General features: G+C 39.8%; 1 long non-coding RNA gene across 2 annotated transcripts in view; it reads left to right on the top strand.

The window, feature by feature from the left end:
• Positions 1–22,722, top strand: part of LOC134333111 (uncharacterized) — a 58,234-nt gene that overhangs the window by 24,346 nt on the left and 11,166 nt on the right. Inside the window, exon 2 of one of the 2 annotated variants that reach the window (XR_010015340.1) lies at positions 3,185–3,259. The exons of the other annotated variant lie outside the window; for it this stretch is intronic. This is a non-coding gene — a long non-coding RNA (uncharacterized LOC134333111). The remainder of the gene's footprint in view (positions 1–3,184; positions 3,260–22,722) is intronic. 2 annotated transcript variants of the gene reach the window in all.

Genomic DNA, 22,722 nt, shown 5'->3' on the forward strand with positions numbered 1-22,722 from the left:
GGGACTGTGCACCCCGACTATAGACAAAGGCACAGTGACGTTTGCTAACCCCTGCCCAATGAGTTCTCCAACGGGAGTAAAAATAACATGGAGCCGAGAACAACGACTAAATCTGGACTGGACTTGACTGGAAAATGCCGACCGCCCCGCGTCTAATTGTACATCACTCACCTTCTCGCTTGATCCCTGTGTTTCTGTATTTATGCCCCATTTAGTCTGATTCTAACACTGCTTTTCATATGTAAATCTAAGCGAGAACAATACGCACTGAGCGCTGATGCTAGCTTGCTAGATCATCAGTTCAGCCATGGCAGAGAGCGGCTTGTATTATTTCACCTAATTAGATCCTTTCTGTTTCCTATCAGTTAACAGAGTAATTAAAACCATTCCTGCCTGATTATCGGCTAAGTGCTGATTCAGGGGCAGAGATGAAACACCCATATTTAATACTGTCATACCGTCAACATCAGAAACACATTAATATTTATGTCAGCTCAGGCTGAATGAAGAAATGATTACTAATATGACATGTCTAGTCTTTATTTCTCTTTGACTTGCTGCTTTGGCAACCCGAACACTTCAGATGTTAATAAAAACATTAGTGCTTTTATGGGAATCTAATTATTTTATCAGCCTCTATTTTTTTCATGTGTCCTCAAAAGCCAAGTCCGAAACCCACAAGTAAACTGCTAGGAATTGTTTAGTTGTCGGCCACCTTGTTTCTTATTTTACCCAGTGCAGCCTTAAACACCTTATGACTTCAACAAATATACAGTTAAAGTCATACGTTTACACACAGCCACATTTATTCAACTCATTATTACTTATTATAACTCCTAACATTTAATCCTGGTATAAATTCCCTCTCTTAGGTCATTTAGGACAGCTAGTAAGTATTAAGAATGTAAAAGGTAAGACTAATTCTAGTTGAAATGATTTATTTCAGCTTTTAGTTCTATCATCACATTCCCAGTGGTTCAGAAGTTTAAATACACCGATCAGCCATAACATTAAAACCACCTCCTTGTTTCTACACTTACTGTCCATTTCATTAGCTCCAATAACCATATGGAAGCACTTAGTAGTTCTACAATTACTGACTGTAGTCCATCTGTTTCTCCGCATGCTTTGTTAGCCCCCTTTCATGCTGTTCTTCAGTAGTCAGGACTCTCCTAGGGCCACTACAGAGTAGGTATTATTTGGGTGGTGGGTCATTCTCAGCACTGCATTGGTGGTGGTGTGTTAGTGTGTGTTGTGCTGGTATGAGTGGATCAGACACAGCAGCGCTGCTGGAGTTTTTTAATACCGTGTCCACTCATTGTCCACTCTATTAGACACGCCTACCTAGTTGGTCCACCTTGTAGATGTAAAGTCAGAGACGATCGCTCATCTATTGCTGCTGTTTTAGTTGATCATCTTCTAGACCTTCATCAGTGGTCACAGGACGCTGCCCACGGGGCGCTGTTGGCTGGATGTTTTTGGTTGGTGGACTATTCTCAGTCCAGCAGTGACGGTGAGGTGTTTAAAAACTCCATCAGCGCTGCTGTGTCTGATCTACTCATACCAGCACAACACACACTAACGCACCACCACCATGTCAGTGTCACTGCAGTGCTGAGAATGATTCACCACCTCAATAATGCCTGCTCTGTGGTCCTGGGAGAGTCCTGACCATTGAAGAACAGCATGAAAGGGGGTTAACAAAGCATGCTGATAAGTGGAGCTGATAAAATGGACAGTGAGTGTAGAAACAAGGAGGTGGTTTTAATGTTATGGCTGATTGGTGTACAATTCAAACAATTGAGGGTTAAAGGCCTTTCTCAGGGTCCTAACAGTGGCAGCTTTGCAATGGTGGTGCTTGAACTGGCAATCTTTCAATGACGAGTCTAGTATCTTAAGCACTGAGCTATTATTTGTCCTTGTGGCAAGTATTTGGTAGCATTTGGCGATCATTCCAAACTCTGCTCTGACAGTGATTAGTAATTTAAGGTAAGGATTGAAACTAGCTCTGTGGAGCTGTATGTCAAGCAACACTACCTACATCACTGTGTTGGTAATTTCATTTCAGCTTTTGTTGGATGGATGTACCACCTAAAATGCAAAAATGCCAAAGATATGATTCTAAACCTTTGCCAAGGTTTTAGTAGCATGAAGTGGGTAACACGGAGCATGTGTACTGTGAACCTGGGTTTAATTCTCGCCTCGTTCTCTGACTCTTACCTCCCAAAAATCTTCAGAATGTGGACTGGCTGCTGTAAATTCTCCCTATTTGTGAGTGAGTAAGGAGAATAGTAGGTGTTTAGAACCCTGGGATGAACTGGTACCCCCTCTAGGATGCAATCCTGTGTTGTGCCAGGTGTTTCCAGGAGGCACCAGCCAGTACAGCCCTGACCAGGATGAAGCAGCTAGTGAAAATGAATAAATAAAGTGGATGCCTTATAAATGCAATGTGTGTGTGAGAGAGAGAGAGTGAGAGAGAGTTTGTGAGAAAGAAAACCTTCAGCAAACACATTTGATAAGACCCATTTTCACTCGTTCACACCAATCACAGCTAGAGAAAATATAGCTCTGGTATGTGTGCACTGGGGAGGCATGGTGATGCACTGGGTAGCATTGTCACCTCACAGGAAGAAGGTCCTAAGTTTGATTCCCAGCCATTTTGGTGTTTGCATGTTCTCCATGTGTCCAAGTGGGTGTCCTTTGGGTGCTCCATTTTCCTCCTACATGTCTAAATATGTGCAGTCAGACCAACTGCAGCTACTAGTTTCTGCAATATGATGGACTGGCAACCTGTCCAGGGTGTCTCCTACCTTTCGCTCAATGAATCAGACCCACCGCAACGCTGATCAGGATAGAGCTTTGGTAAAACAGACTTTTTTTTATTATTGTTATGATTTATACTGCTGTTGTTATTTGAAGTATACTTATAGTAAAACAGTACGGTCATCAGAAGAAGCAGAAACGTGTCTGCTGAAGGCACAGCTAAATATGCCCTCTAGATGGCGCCCAGCCGACCGGTGGCAATGCCGAGTTTCGAACCGAGGAGTTCAGAATCTCAGCACTCATGTGCTAGCGGAATATCCTGCTGCGCCACCTGGGCGCCTCACATATTTTTTAATACTGGTGATGAGGTGAATGTTTCACAACACACAGTGCATCAAACCCTTCTGTTCTGTGCATGCAGGGATCAGAACTGGACATTGGCGCAGTTGACTAGTCAGATGAATCCTGCATTATTCAAGATCAGGTGGACGACCTGGTATGTTTGCATCATTTACTTTTGTGTGAACGATCCACCTTGCAATTTCCAGAAGTTGACGGACACAATAATGCCCGGGTACCAGGTACCACAGGAGTCCTTTAGACCAGTGGTCGCCAACCACAGGGCCATTTATTACCAGGCTGCACAGAAAGAATAAATAATTAGAGATTGCTACAAAAGCAATGAAACACTGCCTCGATTTTCAACATCCTGTTTTTGTAAAGCAAGATTTTCTGCAGTTACGGCAACCAAAACAAAGTTACGGAGTAGACTGGACATAAGGAACACACTTCGGGTGTTATTGTCTCCTATCACTCCTGGGTGGGAGCGTCTCGTTGCAGCGAAAAAAGCTCAAGGTTCCCACTTATTTTCCGTCATTGGTGAGAAGTACAGTAGACCCTTGACTTACGAACCGTTTACCATACAAACATTTTGGGTTATGGGCGTTTATTTTAAACTTAACGTACGAACAAATTTCGGATTACGAACCAAGTTGACGTCATGAACAAGTTGACTCCGACCTTCTCTCTCTCTCTTTCTATATATATATACTGTATATATATATACTGTATATATACGTATATATACAGCAAGCAAACATTCGGACAGCGGACGGTGTTTTTTCGATTATTTCTTTATATTTTGTAAAATTCAATATCAAAATGGCCCCAAAAAAGGTGCAGAGAAAGCATAGTGGTGAGAAAATTAAAAAAATCTATTACTATTGAAAAAAAGAAGGAAATTTATTATGATGTATGGTAAAGCACACGTACTGTACTGAAATGTGTGTGTTTTTATGTACAGTACAGTACTACTGTGTATTGTTGTTTATTATTGTTTATTACAGTAATGTCTATTCTATAATTTAAGATTTAAGGGAAACTATACTTGTATTTATAACCAAAAGGACCATTTAAGACATTAGAAAGGTTAGGTAAGGCGGTGGTTTGGGAGGTCTGGCACAGATTAATTCTATTTACATTATTTCTTATGGGAAAAATAGGTTTAAGAACAGCCCTTCGGAACCAATTAAATTCATAAGTCAAGGGTCTACTTTATTGTTATGCACTTTGTGTTTTTTTATTATGCTCATCATATAATTTTATTTTACAAATCCTCCCGCCCCTGCCAGTTCGTGAAATTATATATTATATAAAACCGGTCTGTGGTGCAAAAAAGGCTGGGGACCTCTGCTTTAGACGTTTTGTTGAGTCCATGTCTTGGTGGGTCTAATGTTTTAGCTCATCGGTGTATATAATTGCGTTAAAAGGTTAGACAAGGATTTCTTTTCATAGCCACTGAAAGATTGACTCCCGCTGTCTGGTCGCGGCACCAGAGCAAGCAATGAAGGTACACTTAAAGCCTAGCATGCTCCAATTGCGGCATGGTGTGTGACTGGTGAAATAGAAGCGATCAGGAGAGAAGGGAGGGGTGCGAGTAGCAGAAGAATTGTATAAAGGAATTGGAAAAGAAAAAATGGGTAGGAAATGGAAAATATAATAGAAAACGCGAGGAAAAATGTTGTAATCGAAATGTAGCAACAAGAACAAAGTGCTGCACTCTGCACACAGGGTTATTTGGGAAAGTTTAAAGAAGAAATAAAATTAAGTGATATATTTCAGTGTGTGTGTGTGTGTGTGTGTGTGTGTGTGTGGTAAAGACATTTTTTACTTATATAAGCCATAGTGCAGGACATACATAAAGCCCTGCTTTAATAATCAGAGATTCCCGCCATTACTTAAATTAATCTACATTCACATTGTCACACAGTGAGCGGACAGTGAAAAAAATTGCTTAATTTATCCCGAACTATCAGATTAAATATAGCGCAGGACACTGATATTAAATTTATTTAGTCTTAATTGGAGAAAACACAACCTGTAACAAGAATGAAAAAGAGCATTCTGTGGTGAAGACACCCTATATCATGTAGTTTCCATGGCTACCAGACATATTGCCTTGGGATCATAATGCCGTGCAGTAGACTGTATTGACAGAGACGTGCAAACACGTGTGTGTGTGTGTGTGTGTGGAATCATAATACACCAGCTATTCCTTCTAGTACAAATCCACAGTATGCAAAATATGCAAATTAGCATTTTTTTCTTAATGCGACATAATTTAGCTTTAGGGATGATTAAAAAATACTGTTCATCAAGATACATTTTGATACACGATGCTAAATTGCATTAATGATATGGGATCAATAATAAATATTATCAGAATAAACACATTTACAATTAAAATACATTATTAAAATAGGTATGCATTTACATTGAGCTTTAATAGCTTTTAAAAATAGTGTATTTGGCAACCCGGAAACAGGTGGCACAAATACACCTTAATAAAAATATTACATTTTAATCCTTCTTAACACAAACTTTATTTATATTATTTTATTAGGATTTAAACGTCATGTTTTACACACTTTGGTTACATTCATGACAAGACAGGTAGTGACTGGTTACACAAGATTCATCAGTTCAAGTCTTTAATGTCAAACACAGTCACAGACAATTTAATATCTCCAATTCACCTCACTTGCATGTCTTTGGACTGTGGTAGAAAACCGAAGCTCCCAGAGGAAACCAATGCAGAACAGTGCATGTAGGTGCATGTTTGTCTGTGCATGTACACTGATCAGCCATAACATTAAAACCACCTCCTTGTTTGTACACTCACTGTCCATTTTATCAGCTCCACTTACCATATAGAAGCACTTTGTAGTTCTACAATTACTGACTGTAGTCCATCTGTTTCTCTGCATGCTTTATTAGCCCCCTTTCATGCTGTTCTTCAATGGTCAGGACTCTCTCAGGACCACCACAGAGCAGGTATTATTTAGGTGGTGGGTCATTCTCAGCACTGCAGTGACACTGACATGGTGGTGGTGTGTTAGTGTGTGTTGTGCTGGTATGAGTGGATCAGACACAGCAGCGCTGCTGGAGTTTTTAAATACCGTGTCCACTCACTGTCCACTCTATTAGACCCTCCTACCTAGTTGGTTCACCCTGTAGATGTAAAGTGAGAGACGATCGCTCATCTATTGCTGCTGTTTGAGTTGGTCATCTTCTAGACCTTCATCAGTGGTCACAGGACGCTGCCCATAGGGCACTGTTGGCTGGATATTTTTGGTTGGTGGACTATTCTCAGTCCTGCAGTGACAGCGAGGTGTTTAAAAACTCCAGCAGCATTGCTGTGTCTGATCCACTGATACCAGCACAACACACACTAACACACCACCATCATGTCAGTGTCACTGCAGTGCTGAGAGTGATCCACCACCTAAATAATACCTGCTCTGTGGTGGTCCTGGGAGAGTCCTGACCATTGAAGAACAGCATGAAAGGGGGCTAACAAAACATGCAGAGAAACAGATGGACTATAGGTTTGTGATGTGTAGAGTTCTATCTGTCTGTCTGCCTGTCTGCCTGTCTGTCTGTCTGTCTGTCTGTCTGTCTGTCTGTCTATCTATCTATCTATCTATCTATCTATCTATCTATCTATCTATCTATCTATCTATCTATCTATCTAGCTACGTTCAGGGTGGTCACATGCTTTGGAAAATCCTTAAGAAACCAGCAGCTGAAATATTAGATCTAATCACTGTAATGTTGTACCTGCATTTCAAGCCCAGGATCCCCTTGACACAAACTGAAAACCAGTCTAACATTGATACTGTTAGCAGGAATTCACTCAGCACCTTAATATATCTCCTCCGCAGTTTTTTCTTTCTATAGTATTTACTCACATTACCTAGACAAATGCATGCAAATTCCTGCTTAAATGCCGAAGAACGCAAAGAATGCACCTGTAGCGGTATTCATTTGTTTCATTGGGCAGGAAATGAAAAATAATAAATCAATTCTATGATAAAGGTCAGCTGTATGAAACGCTAAGGGGGTTTTAGCTTTGTGCACAATACTGTGACCTTCTGATACTAAATTGTGTCAAATAGTTAGCTATTTTTTATTTCTAAAGTATTACTACACCTCAAATGTACTCCTTAACCTTGCTTACCATGTTTTAAAGATAGTTGTTGGTGGGTGGTTCACATAGCTATGAGAAATCTTCAAAAACTTTTATATTTTGGTTGGAAACGATGAGGGTGGAGGAGTAGTGATTGGTCGAGTCTGGGAGATCTGATTTCCACCTTTTTGGACGCTCAAAGAAGCTTTAAGGGGAAGAAGATTTTCATGTGAGGATGATGTGAAAGCAGTGGTGCATCAGTGGCTACACACACAACCAAACACATTTTTTGCTGATGGCATTAAAAAGTTGGTACGATGCTGGAAAAAATGCATCGGAAGGTGATTATGTAGAAGAACTGTGCATGTATCGAAGATGGCGTGATAGGCTGCCAGAACAGAGGTGGTGCAAGCAAGTGGAGCTACAATGGAGAATTGGAAATGACTATATTGGGTAAAAGAAGGATTAAAAAAAATTAAGAAATGTACTGCCTGTCTGAGCGTATTCTATCTAATAGCAAAGTACCTCATATAATTGAGTCAAAGTTCCATTTAGAACAGCAGCCTCGCCCTATAAAAAGCGTAATGGGAATTTTCAGTCTCTGTGTAATAATTCCTTATCTTTTATTGCAGAATTCCCTCGCCCAACACTTGAAGCAATTTTCCTCTAACGATGAAAATTTGATTTTGTGTGGTGAAACAAAATTGTGAAAGTGAGAGTTTTTTGGGGAGCGCAGCAGGGAGGAGGAAGAAACTTTTTAGAGCGAGGCGAGGTATCTGCGTTGTCCTCTCGAGGGCTCTTCTCTCCCAACCTCCAGCACAGCTGATGAACGGCTTGGTGCTGGAGTGCGTTGACGCACGGCTGTTTCATTATGCTTAGTCGCATTCGCCCGCGCGTTGGTCTCGCCGTTTCGGGGTTAAAATAGAACAGGACAGCCTCTGAGAGGGGACGTATCACAGCGAGGAGGGAAAGAAAAGGTCCTGAGTTGAATTCCCTCTGGAGTTTAATGTGTGCTTCACACCAGAGTGTGTGAATACGAAGTGTGCGTCTGATTAAAGCCGTGTGTGTGTGTAATCCCAAAGTGGCCTGAGGGGCTGGGGGAGGGAATAAGATTCAGCAGCAGACAGTTGGCACGTGCCTTACACGAGCACACGCAAACACACACACACACCCTCATACACAATAAATCTGGTAAGCAGCAGTCATTGTAAGGTTTGTGGAGGATGGGAAGGGGCAGGTGGAAGGAATATGGCTCACCCTCCCCCAACATTTTTCCCCCAAACCAGCATCTTCAGCGCCATGTTAACCTCATGGTGAACAAAACACCATCAGCCTCTTACTCTTCCCAACATCGCTGTCTCGCCAGCTTTACTGCACCAGACTATATAATGTCTGGAAGTAGATGGATTTGCAAGCATTACAGTCCAAACAATGAATTTATTTAAGCTGATGTCTATTAACCTTTAACTGTCTATTGATTGTCACATGACCCCAGCTCCAGTACATCCAAAATCCATCCTTAGCCAACAGACACTTATAAACAGTTCACCTTCCTCTAAAACCTCACTCTTTCAAGCTTAGTGTCTATTCCAACGAACTGGTTCTTCTTATAACATGTCCAAAACAATATGGATTCAATTTGGTTATCTGGGCTTTGATTAAGAGGTGAGGGTCTGATTGTTTATCGTATTTGCCATCCAAGGTACTCTCAAAAGGCACCCAGGTAGTGCAGCAGGCCATTCCAATAGCACACCAGCACTAGGATTCTGAATTCTCCGTTCTCAGTTCTGCTATTGGTCAGCTGGGTGACTCCTAGCAAGCACAACTGGCAGTGCCTGGCTACTAGTCTGCTGTGTGAGAAAAGACCAGACTAAAAATGGGGTGGGGTCTTACATGCTGTGTAACAGAAGTGGAAGGTGTGGAGATCAGTGTGTGACTCTACCTGTGCAAGACTGGCCTCACACAGAATCCAGCAAAGTATGGGCGAATAAGAGGGGTGGGTGGACTGCATATGTGTCAGAGGAAAATATACCCTGTGTCAGGCAAATATACCCTTCTTGGACGTGATTGTGGTCCCCAGTAGCGTACCAGTATCAATTAGGAAAACAAAGTCATCTCATTTGGATTTTGTCAATGGTTTCTATTCACATTTTGGTTAGACTTTATGTAAATCCTTCATTGAGACACAGATATAAGGTAGGTAGGTAGGTAGGTAGGTAGATAGGTAGACAGATAGATAGATAGATAGATAGATAGATAGATAGATAGATAGATAGATAGATAGATAGATAGACAGACAGACAGACAGACAGACAGACAGACAGACAGACAGACAGATAGCTTTATTAATCCCATAAGGGAAAGTCAGTTATTACAGCAGCCCAAAATACATTAAAGCAAAAAGTATTGGAGTACACAAACATTAAAGTACACAAGTAATGGTGTACACACTATGTAATTAAATAAATAGAAAAAAAATTTAGTATGTAATATAAAAAAATTTATCCTGGCAGTAAATATTGTTAGATGAGATATGTAATACGTAATATACTAAACTGTATAGTACAGTAAGGCAGATATATACTGTTATATACTGTCATGAGTGGTCATAATGTTTAATAATCTAATAAATAAGCCCTTCTACTACCCTGATCAAGTCGATTAGCATCTTTGCCATCCTAAGGGAACTTGTTAAATGATTTGCCCACCTACTTGCATTTTTTGGAAGGAACCTGAGAAGGAACCTCACACAAACAGGCAGACAACATGGTGACCAGAGGTAAAAATGAAACCCATGTCCCCGAGCAATAGTATTGAGGAATCAAGGGCAGGAAATACAAAGATGAAACTGATGAAATAGAACACACCCTATGTTATCTGTCTTCTTTATAATGGAATATATTCGAATATTCAAACATTGCTTCTTAAATTGAGGAAGATTCACATGCTTCAAACATAATACAATCCAGTATATTTTATTTAGAATGAATTAAAATGACCTGTTTTTAGTGTTTAACCCAGTGTATAGTGTGTACAATTGCATCATCAGACTTTTTTCCATGTTTTTAATACAACCCCAAATCAGAAAAAGTTGGTACAGTATAGAAAATGCAAATAAAATAAAAATGCAGTGTTCCTTACGTTTACTTTGACTTTTATTTGATTGCAGTTTGAACCCGAGACCTGGGTTTGTTTCCCAGGTGTGGCGGTCCGTATCCTTTCTGTGTGGTTTGCATGTTCTCCCCGTGTCTGTGTGGGTTTCCTCCGGGAGCTCCGGTTTCCTCCCACAGTCCAAAGACATGCAAGTGAGGTGAATTGGAGATACAAAATTGTCCAGGACTGTGTTTTCGATATAACCTTGTGTAAGGAGTAACTACCATTCCTGTCATGAATGTAACCAAAGTGTAAAACATAACGTTAAAATCCTAATAAACAAACAAACAAAGGCATGGCTGTGGAGGAAGAGGGTACGGGTACTGGACTGGTCTGCATGCAGTCCTGACCTGTCCCCAAAAGAGAATGTGTGGAGAATTTTGAAGCGAAAAATGCGACAACGACGACCCCGCACTGTTGCACATCTTAAGACGTGTTTGCAGGAAGAACGAGACAAAATAAAACCTGATACACTAAATCACTTGGTCTCCTCGGTGCCAAAACGTCTTGTAAGTGTGGTGAAAAGGAATGGCAACATTACAAAGTGGTAAATGCTTTACTGTCACAACTTTTTTTGGAATGTGTTGCAGGACTGAAATGCAGGAATGGATGTTTATTAATAAATGAAATGAAATGAGCAGATAAACCATGAAATATCTCAGGTTCATCCTGTCTGCAATCAAATAAAAGTCAAAGTAAATGTAAGAAACTCTGTGTTTTTTTATTATTTGCATTTTCTATGCTGTCCCAACTTTTTCTGATTTGGGGTTGTAATATTAAAGGGTGTTAGAACAATGCCAATAATGCTAGCTGAGAACTTTTAGCCAGCACCACAATAGCAGGATGACCTTTTAATATTGTGTTACCAGTAAATGTGTAGCACAATGGTTACTTAATGGTGATTAATTATTTGGTTTCCACACAGGTACAATTTGTACCACTGCAGATTATGAAGATAAAATGTGGATGGGTAGTATTTTACCATAGTGCTTTTAAATATCTGTGTATTCGTGTGAACGTGGCCTCTCCCTCTGTCTTTTTGTGTGTTGAAACTGCATGTCGGGGTTAAAAAACATAAAAAAAACCCTAAGCACTGGGGCACCATTGAATAGGTATGCAGATAAGCATACGCATAGCGCGTCATGTACACATGGCCTGTGTGTTCGCTAAGCGTCGGGGCCTCAGACTGTCGTGTCTACCTCCACCAGCCGGCCTGGGGGAGGGAATCAAGGTCATACAGGTCACATCCCAATGAGACTAACACAGCACCTTCATTCATTCACACACAAACACACACGCACATGCTCAAAAACATGCTGCTGTTATTGACCTTCAACTCCAAGCAACCTTGACCCCAACAGACGGGAGGCAACCAAACGGCGCATACACACACACACACACGCAAAGCAGTGCAGAGTACACCCCAATGAAGCTGAGCGACAGCCACCATTTTTCAACAGCCTTGGCTGCATAAGTACCACATTCATTATCTTCATCCACATTGCAAGATGTTTATGAGTAAAATGTTGAACTATGTGAGCATAGTAGGAAGAATCAAGACCTAAAAGCAAAATGATGCAAAAATATTTAAAATGTAAAAATACACTGATCAGCCATAACATTAAAACCACCTCCTTGTTTCTACACTCACTGTCCATTTTATCTGCTCCACTTACCATTTAGAAGCACTTTGTAGTTCTACAATTACTGACTGTAGTCCATCTACATTCTTTTTTAGCTTGCTTTCACCCTGTTCTTCAATGGTCAGGACCCCCACAGGACCACCACAGAGTAGATATCCTTTAGGTGGTGGATCATTCTCAGCACTGCAGTGACACTGACTGTGTCTTGTGCTGGTATGAGTGGATCACTCACTGTCCACTCTATTAGACACTCCTACCTAGTTGGTCCACCTTGTAGATGTAAAGTCAGAGACGATCGCTCATCTATTGCTGCTGTTTGAGTTGGTCATCTTCTAGACCTTCATCAGTGGTCATAGGGCGCTGCCCACAGGGCGCTGTTGGCTGGATATATTTGTGGTTGGTGGACTATTCTCAGTCCAGCAGTGACAGTGAGGTGTTTAAAAACTCCATCAGCGCTGCTGTGTCTGATCCACTCATACCAGCACAACACACACTAACACACCACCACCATGTCAGTGTCACTGCAGTGCTGAGAATGACCCACCACCCAAATAATACCTACTCTGTAGTGGTCCTGGGAGAGTCCTGACCATTGAAGAACAGCATGAAAGGCAGTGTTGTGCGTGAACGAGTTCAAAAGAACGCGTTCATTGAACACGCTCATTTTTTCGTGAACGTTGAACTGAACGCAACACATTTTTAATAAAGAACTTGAACGTGAATTAGTTCACATTATGTGTCATGAACGGCAGACATCACTGTAAATGAACGTTGGAATTTGTTTTCCATTGAAAACTGAGTGACATCTGTTTTCTCTTTTGAAACGCAACGAGAGAAAGTTCCTCCCTCCTGTATTCTCGCTGGTGCCGCTTAAATCATGTATCACCAGACAGAAATGGTTTTGACATTGTGTGCGCAATGCATCGCAGTTTCCTTAAAAATAAAGTTTTTTGTGCCTTTGAGTTTTGCCTTCATTACCTTCATTCAAGAGTTTCATTTCATACACACACATACAGTGTATCACGAAAGTGAGTACACCCCTCACATTTCTGCAAATATTTCATTATATCTTTTCATGGGACAACACTATAGACATGAAACTTGGATATAACTTAGAGTAGTCAGTGTACAGCTTGTATAGCAGTGTAGATTTACTGTCTTCTGAAAATAACTCAACACACAGCCATTAATGTCTAAATAGCTGGCAACATAAGTGAGTACACCCCACAGTGAACATGTCCAAATTGTGCCCAAATGTGTCGTTGTCCCTCCCTGGTGTCATGTGTCAAGGTCCCAGGTGTAAATGGGGAGCAGGGCTGTTAAATTTGGTGTTTTGGGTACAATTCTCTCATACTGGCCACTGGATATTCAACATGGCACCTCATGGCAAAGAACTCTCTGAGGATGTGAGAAATAGAATTGTTGCTCTCCACAAAGATGGCCTGGGCTATAAGAAGATTGCTAACACCCTGAAACTGAGCTACAGCATGGTGGCCAAGGTCATACAGCGGTTTTCCAGGACAGGTTCCACTCGGAACAGGCTTCGCCAGGGTCGACCAAAGAAGTTGAGTCCACGTGTTCGGCGTCATATCCAGAGGTTGGCTTTAAAAAATAGACACATGAGTGCTGCCAGCATTGCTGCAGAGGTTGAAGACGTGGGAGGTCAGCCTGTCAGTGCTCAGACCATACACCGCATACTGCATCAACTCGGTCTGCATGGTCGTCATCCCAGAAGGAAGCTGACGCACAAGAAAGCCCGCAAACAGTTTGCTGAAGACAAGCAGTCCAAGAACATGGATTACTGGAATGCCCTGTGGTCTGACGAGACCAAGATAAACTTGTTTGGCTCAGATGGTGTCCAGCATGTGTGGCGGCGCCCTGGTGAGAAGTACCAAGACAACTGTATCTTGCCTACAGTCAAGCATGGTGGTGGTAGCATCATGGTCTTGGGCTGCATGAGTGTTGCTGGCACTGGGGAGCTGCAGTTCATTGAGGGAAACATGAATTCCAACATGTACTGTGACATTCTGAAACAGAGCATGATCCCCTCCCTTCGAAAACTGGGCCTCATGGCAGTTTTCCAACAGGATAACGACCCCAAACACAACCTCCAAGATGACAACTGCCTTGCTGAGGAAGCTGAAGGTAAAGGTGATGGACTAAACCCAATTGAGCACCTGTGGCGCATCCTCAAGTGGAAGGTGGAGGAGTTTAAGGTGTCTAACATCCACCAGCTCCGTGATGTCATCACGGAGGAGTGGAAGAGGATTCCAGTAGCAACCTGTGCAGCTCTGGTGAATTCCATGCCCAGGAGGGTTAAGGCAGTGATAATAATGGTGGTCACACAAAATATTGACACTTTAGGCACAATTTGGACATGTTCACTGTGGGGTGTACTCACTTATGTTGCCAGCTATTTAGACATTAATGGCTGTGTGTTGAGTTATTTTCAGAAGACAGTAAATCTACACTGCTATACAAGTTGTACACTGACTACTCTTAGTTATATCCAAGTTTCATGTCTATAGTGTTGTCCCATGAAAAGATATAATGAAATATTTGCAGAAATGTGAGGGGTGTACTCACTTTCGTGATACACTGTATGTATATATAATATCATATATATCAAATAATATATACATATTTCATATTATATATTCTTTTTTTAATTAAATGCTGGTAGATTTCATTGCACTAAGTATAGAACTGGTCTACCTTGTCTGTACTGCTGCAAGTTTCATCACCTGGTAAGAAACCCACAATTGCAGTGTCATGAGCAAATGTCTACAATGAGCAGTTTCAAAGAACGTATAGTGATTTCTAGCTTGTAGTGTGAAAAAAAGTATTTATTTGAATATCTCACGAAAAAAGTAAAATGAACTGAACTTTGAACTAGTTCAGAATTAAAATTGTGAACTTTGAACGTGAACTGTTCACTTTGAGCATGTATGAACTGAACTTGAACTAGTTCAGAAAAGCTGTGAACTGGCACAACACTGATGAAAGGGGACTAACAAAGCATGCAAAAAAACAGATGGACTGCAGTCAGTAATTGTAGAACTACAAAGTGCTTCTATATGGTAAGTGGAGCTGACCGGTGTATACAGCGTCTTTCTTTTATGTAGTTGTTTATGATGAGAGGTTTCTAAATGTGTGTGTTTTGTCTGTGGTCTGTGTTATTGGACTTTCAACAAACATGGCGATTGCAGAACAAAATGTGTACGACAGATGGCCACAGATTTTGGCGCAGTGGCAGAGTGTTTGTGTCTGTGTGTGTGTGTGTGTGTGTGTGTGTGTGCCAGTGTCGCAGTGTGTACTTGCAACACTGACTCTATCCATCAGTGCACTGCATTTTCTCCTATCAAATGTATTGTAATAAACATGTCTCGTCTCCACCTGTACTCGTCTTTAATACTCTTCAGGACTTTGCACAGAAACATGAACTCAGGTATAAAACGTTGGGTATAAAAATCTCTGGCGTAATCTACGGCATGTTCTTCCTGTGATTGTGTTTTTTCTTCCATGTACTCTGGTTTCCATCTCCCAAAAATATACAGGTGTATAGGCTCCTGTAGACTGGGACAGTGGTAGCCTAATGGGTAGGGCTTTGAGCTATTAACTAAAAGGTTGAGAGTTCAAATTCTAGCTCTGCCTTGCAGCCACTGTTGGGCCCTTGAGCTAGGCCCTTAACCCTCTCTGCTCCAGGGGCGCCATACAATGACTGACCCTGCGCTCTGATCGCAGCTTTTCAAACAAGATTGGTTACAGTCAGGAGTTGTATACCCACAAAATGTATTTGTGAGGTGTAACTTGGATAAATGTATTGGAATTATATATATATACAGTGTATCACAAAAGTGAGTACACCCCTCACATTTTTGCAAATATTTCATTATATCTTTTCATGGGACAACACTATAGACATGAAACTTGGATATAACTTAGAGTAGTCAGTGTACAACTTGTATAGCAGTGTAGATTTACTGTCTTCTGAAAATAACTCAACACACAGCCATTAATGTCTAAATAGCTGGCAACATAAGTGAGTACACCCCACAGTGAACATGTCCAAATTGTGCCCAAATGTGTCAATATTTTGTGTGACCACCATTATTATCACTGCCTTAACCCTCCTGGGCATGGAATTCACCAGAGCTGCACAGGTTGCTACTGGAATCCTCTTCCACTCCTCCATGATGACATCACGGAGCTGGTGGATGTTAGACACCTTGAACTCCTCCACCTTCCACTTGAGGATGCGCCACAGGTGCTCAATTGGGTTTAGTCCATCACCTTTACCTTCAGCTTCCTCAGCAATGCAGTTGTCATCTTGGAGGTTGTGTTTGGGGTCGTTATCCTGTTGGAAAACTGCCATGAGGCCCAGTTTTCGAAGGGAGGGGATCATGCTCTGTTTCAGAATGTCACAGTACATGTTGGAATTCATGTTTCCCTCAATGAACTGCAGCTCCCCAGTGCCAGCAACACTCATGCAGCCCAAGACCATGATGCTACCACCACCATGCTTGACTGTAGGCAAGATACAGTTGTCTTGGTACTTCTCACCAGGGCACCGCCACACATGCTGGACACCATCTGAGCCAAACAAGTTTATCTTGGTCTCGTCAGACCACAGGGCATTCCAGTAATCCATGTTCTTGGACTGCTTGTCTTCAGCAAACTGTTTGTGGGTTTTCTTGTGCGTCAGCTTCCTTCTGGGATGACGACCATGCAGACCGAGTTGATGCAGTGTGCGGCGTATGGTCTGAGCACTGACAGGCTGACCTCCCACGTCTTCAACCTCTGCAGCAATGCTGGCAGCACTCATGTGTCTATTTTTTAAAGCCAACCTCTGGATATGACGCCGAACACGTGGACTTAACTTCTTTGGTCGACCCTGGCGAAGCCTGTTCCGAGTGGAACCTGTCCTGGAAAACCGCTGTATGACCTTGGCCACCATGCTGTAGCTCAGTTTCAGGGTGTTAGCAATCTTCTTATAGCCCAGGCCATCTTTGTGGAGAGCAACAATTCTATTTCTCACATCCTCAGAGAGTTCTTTGCCATGAGGTGCCATGTTGAATATCCAGTGGCCAGTATGAGAGAATTGTACCCAAAACACCAAATTTAACAGCCCTGCTCCCCATTTACACCTGGGACCTTGACACATGACACCAGGGAGGGACAACGACACATTTGGGCACAATTTGGACATGTTCACTGTGGGGTGTACTCACTTATGTTGCCAGCTATTTAGACATTAATGGCTGTGTGTTGAGTTATTTTCAGAAGACAGTAAATCTACACTGCTATACAAGTTGTACACTGACTACTCTAAGTTATATCCAAGTTTCATGTCTATAGTGTTGTCCCATGAAAAGATATAATGAAATATTTGCAGAAATGTGAGGGGTGTACTCACTTTTGTGATACACTGTATATATATATATATATATATATATAGTATATATATATATATATATATATATATATATATATATATATATATATATTACTTAACCCCTTTTATTTCTGTAGTTTATATACAGTATATATATAATATATATATATATATATATATATATATATATATATATATATATATATTATATAGTATAGTATTATATAGTACTACATATATACAGTATATATTATGTAGTATATTATATATATATATATATATATATTAGGGATGTCCCGATCATGTTTTTTTGTTTCCGATACAGATCCCGATTATTAATTTTGATCCCGATCCGATACCGATTCTCAAACCGATACTTGTATTTTCTAGATATTGTCTAGATAAGAACTAAATAATACTGTTCACACAGTGCAAACTTCAAGTACATAACAGTTATTCAAAATAATCCAGTGTATATGTTTAACAACTAAATAGCTCTGCAGTGCTGAAGGGAAAAATGCTGCATCCAAGCTATTGCTTAATGTTTTTGTATTTTTACAAAATCAATCAAAATGAGTGAGATAATTAGTTTTACTTTAAACTTTACATTCAAAGAAAAAAAATGTTTAATGCAGTGATACACTAAAAATGAACAGAAATCTGTGTAGCAGCATAACTTGAATATAAGAAAAGAAGTTACTTAAAAGCAAAAATGAAGGAAAGCCAGTTCTTAAAGTGCTTGTATTGTGACAATGGTTTGATGGACGTTTGTACACGAAGTGAGTGTGTTTTGACCCTTTAGGCCTTCCATAGAACATGAAATAGCGTGCTTGACTCAACTGTCGGCTATTCGGTACCGTAACAGAAGAAGTTAATAAAGTGTTCTGCTCCCGACAATATGTGAATATACTGTGCATTTATTTCTTTATTAAACGAGTGCATCACTACGTTGTTTTGTAAACCGGTGTGATCCTTAACTCACACACACTCTCACACATGAACGCAGCTCTGCTCCCACCGCCTCGTGAAACGCTCACACTGCAGACGTTACACTTCACTGTTGGACTTGTTTTACTTTTCAATTTAAAGTATTTCCACACAGCGGACATGCTGACGTAACACAAAAGATCGGGATTAAGATCGGGTTTAGTAAAGCCGATTCCGATCAATTAAAAAATGCCTTGCTCGGCCCCGATCCCGATCTTTGAGATATATATATATATTATATTATTATTATATATTATATATATATATATATATATATATATATATATATATATATATATATATATATAAACTACAGAAATAAAAGGGGTTAAGTAATTAATTACTACCACATCTGGTCCAAGGCAACTGCATACATGACCTATGCCTAGCTTGACCACTTATACTTCAACCCGTCCTATTTAACCACAATAGATCAATCCTTTATCTTTTTAATTTTCTTTTTAATGTACTCTGGTTTCCATCTCCCAAAAACATACAGGTATATAGGCTCCTGTAGATTGGGACAGTGGTAGCCTAATGGGCAGGGCTTTCAGCTCTTCCATGCAGCCACTGTTGGGCCCTTGAGCAAGGCCCTTAACCCTCTCTGCTCCAGCGGCGCCATACAATAGCTGACCCTGCGCTCTGATCCCAGCTTTCAAACAAGCTGGGATATGAAAAAGAAAGAATTTCATGTACTGTACATCTGTGTCTGTTTATATAACATAAAAAGGCATTCTATTGTTTCTAGGTTTCACCCTTGTCAGTGCTGTGATGGGTCCTGTGATTTTCTTTTTTATGTGTTCATTTTACTCAGTGAGCACTTTTTTGATCACAGAAAGTGCTGTTGGCTTTATTTTATTCTCTTCCCAGTATTGATAGTAACCTGTTGAAAACTACCAACAACATTGCTGCACCTAATACTACACAGTACTCCTCATACAGTGTTACTGCCATGTAGTGACATCACAGGGTTGAAAATGGTCCACCACCTAAAATAACACCTGGGTCCCTTTTGGTAGACCATTTACAGAGCAACAGATTGGTTACAGTCAGTAGTTGTATACCCACAAAATGTATCTGTGAGGTTTAGATTGGATAAATGTACTGGAATTATATAAAAAAGTAATTAATTACTACCACATCAGGTCCCAGGTGACTGCATAAATTACCTATGCTAGGCTTGACCCCTTATACTTCAACCTCTCCAAGTTTCCTGGAATTGATCAATCTTTTACACTTTCCCTATTAGCTTTATCTTTTTAATTCTCTATCCTGTTTCACCTATTTTAGGCTTTGTCTTTGACTTTCCTGTTTATTTGCCTCCCATTTGTATTACCTGACCTCATACTTTTGAATGTATTCACCACAGATCTCTCTCTCTCTTCTATCTCGAGTTATTTAATTCACTTTGCCATCACTGTCTGACTTGTTTGCTTGGATATAGTGTCTTCATTCTTCTGTTCCATTTCTTCCATTTCTTTTGAAGCATGAGTCTGAATAGTGGCTGTGAGACACCACTGAGTCAACAATCTGAATCGACAGGAACTCTGGAGACAGTCATCTGGTGCGACATTGAGTCATCAGTGCCGCTCACTGTTTCTGGAGCCGCTAAATTCTTTATATCTCTTCTGCCGCTTGGTCAGAAACATTTGAAAAGGATAATGTTTTGTAAGCTGCTGAAAATAAACCCATTCTGAGCATTTGTGTAATGATGGTAAATAGAAAATACCCTACATGCTATAAATAACTGAGGAAGTGACTCACATATCTTTGAGCATTTCTATGAACAGATATAAAAAATAAAAACACCCTATGACTTTTCACAGCTGTAAAAATTTAGAGTGCTTAATGTATTTAGAATTACCTGTGTATTAGCTTATGGTATTCTTAGTTTCTTAGACTGGGCGCCCCCTAGCAGGCACATTCGGCAATGCCTGCAGCAGACAAAATTGGCCACTAGCCTGCTGGGTGTGAAAAGACCAGACTTGAAAGGGGGTGTATTCGGTGCTGTTAGCAGGACCCTGGTTAGCAGACTGAAGCACCTGTACAGAAGTGGAGGAACGCTGAGATCGGTGCGTGACTCTCCATGTGCAAGACTGGCCTCCCACATGAATCCATTGAAGTATGGTAGAATAAGAAAGGGATGGATGACTGCAGACACGTTGGAGGGAGCATGTGTCATGCAAATACACACTCCTCAAATGCAATATGGGTCCCCAGCAGTGGAAGACTAATTGGCTACACCAAATTGGGAGAAAAAGGGAGAAAATTCACAAATAAATTTATAATAATAGACAAAAATCTGTGTGAAATAATATATATTTATGTATGTAAAAACTTCCGTTAGCAGCAGCTCCTTGTAACACCATTCGTATCTTTCATTGACAGCTCGCTTCAACTTATACCACCGCATTTTTACTACAGTAATATCTGGGGTCTGACTTTAGCCTTCCAAAACACCTTTATTTTATTGGGGTTATTGTTTAATGTATCGCCTAACTCTCATAAAGCTTCAGGCGACCATCAACCCTAACATTTTCAGATAAATGTCAGATATTTGTGGTTAAAAGCCCCAAATGCTTTACAGTTGAGTTGGGATGAATTAACGTGCTTTGCCTCTTTTTGACACCTAAAGTAATTTTTTTAAAAATATGTCCACAGGACAAAGCGCTGAGGGGACATCAGGAAAGTGTTTTGCAAGCTTGATGTACAGACATTATGTATTACTTATGTATTTTTTCTTCATGTGATGTGTTTATAGTGCAGAGCTTTTCTACAAACCACACTTTTAATCTTGTCTGATTGATGTTTATAAGCTCAGATGTTTTTGTAATGTATTCAGGTCGAACTAAAACGTATTAATCAGTACTATAACAATAATAAAAAATATACATCGATCAGGCATAACATTATGACCACCTTCCTAATATTGTGTTGGTCCCCTTTTTGCTGCCAAAACAGCCCTGACTCGTCGAGCCATGGAGTCTGACACCTTTCTATCAGAACCAGCATTAACCTCTTCAGCAATTTGAGCTACAGTAGCTCGTCTGTTGGATCAGACCACACAGGCCAGCCTTCACTCCCCACGTGCATCAATGAGCCTTGGCCTCCCATGACCCTGTCGCTGGTTGACCACTGTTCCTTCCTTGGACTACTTTTGATAGACACTGACCACTGCAGACCAGGAACACCCCACAAGAGCTGCAGTTTTGGAGATGCTCTGACCCAGTCGTCTAGCCATCACAATTTGGTCCATGTCAAATTTGCTCAAATCCCCATTTTTCCTGCTTCTAACACATTATTTTGAGGGTAAAATGTTCACTTGCTGCCTAATATATCCCACCCACTAACAGATGCCGTGATGTAGAGATAGTCAATGTTATTTACTTCAACTGTCAGTGGTCATAATGTTATGCCTCGTCAGTGTATAATAATAATAATAATAATAATAATAATAATAATAATAATAATAATAAGATATAATATGATAACATATGAAGGAAAATGACAGTGTTCCAGCAGCTTACATACACATAACACAAGTACAAATAGTATATGACTATAATAATAATTATTTTTATTATTACTAATAATTCATAGAAATAAAAATTATAATAATTCTTAATATTATTAATATCATTGTGAAAGTAATAACAATAATAATAATAATAATAATAATAGTAATAATAATAATAATTTTAAATATTAATATTTTTGTGATACTATTACTACTACTACTACTACTACTAATAATAATAATAGTGATAATAATAATAATAATAAGATATGATAACATATATAGGGAAATGACAGTGTTCTAGCAGCTTACATACTCATAACACAAGTACAAATAGTATATGACTGTAATAATTTTTTTTTATTTTATTATTGCTAATAATTAATAGAAATAAAAATAATAATAATTCTTAACTTTATTAATGTAATTGTGATACTCCAACTACTACTACTAATAATAATAATTGTAAATATTATATTATTAATATTTTGTGATACTATTACTACTACTACTACTACTAATTATAATAATAATAATAATAAAATATGATATGATAACATATGAAAGGAAAATGTGTTCCAGCAGCTTAAAAACACATAACACAAGTACAAATAGTATATGACTGTAATAATAATAATTATTATTTTATTATTACTAATAATTAACACAAATAAAAAAATAATAATTTCTAATATTATAATATGATTGTGAGAATAATAATAATAATAATTGTAAATATTGTTAAAATTATTGAATATGAATTATACCAATACTACTGCTACTACTACTACTACTA

The sequence above is a fragment of the Trichomycterus rosablanca genome, chromosome 19, assembly GCF_030014385.1.
Source record: "Trichomycterus rosablanca isolate fTriRos1 chromosome 19, fTriRos1.hap1, whole genome shotgun sequence".
Classification (NCBI taxonomy): Eukaryota; Metazoa; Chordata; class Actinopteri; order Siluriformes; family Trichomycteridae; genus Trichomycterus; species Trichomycterus rosablanca.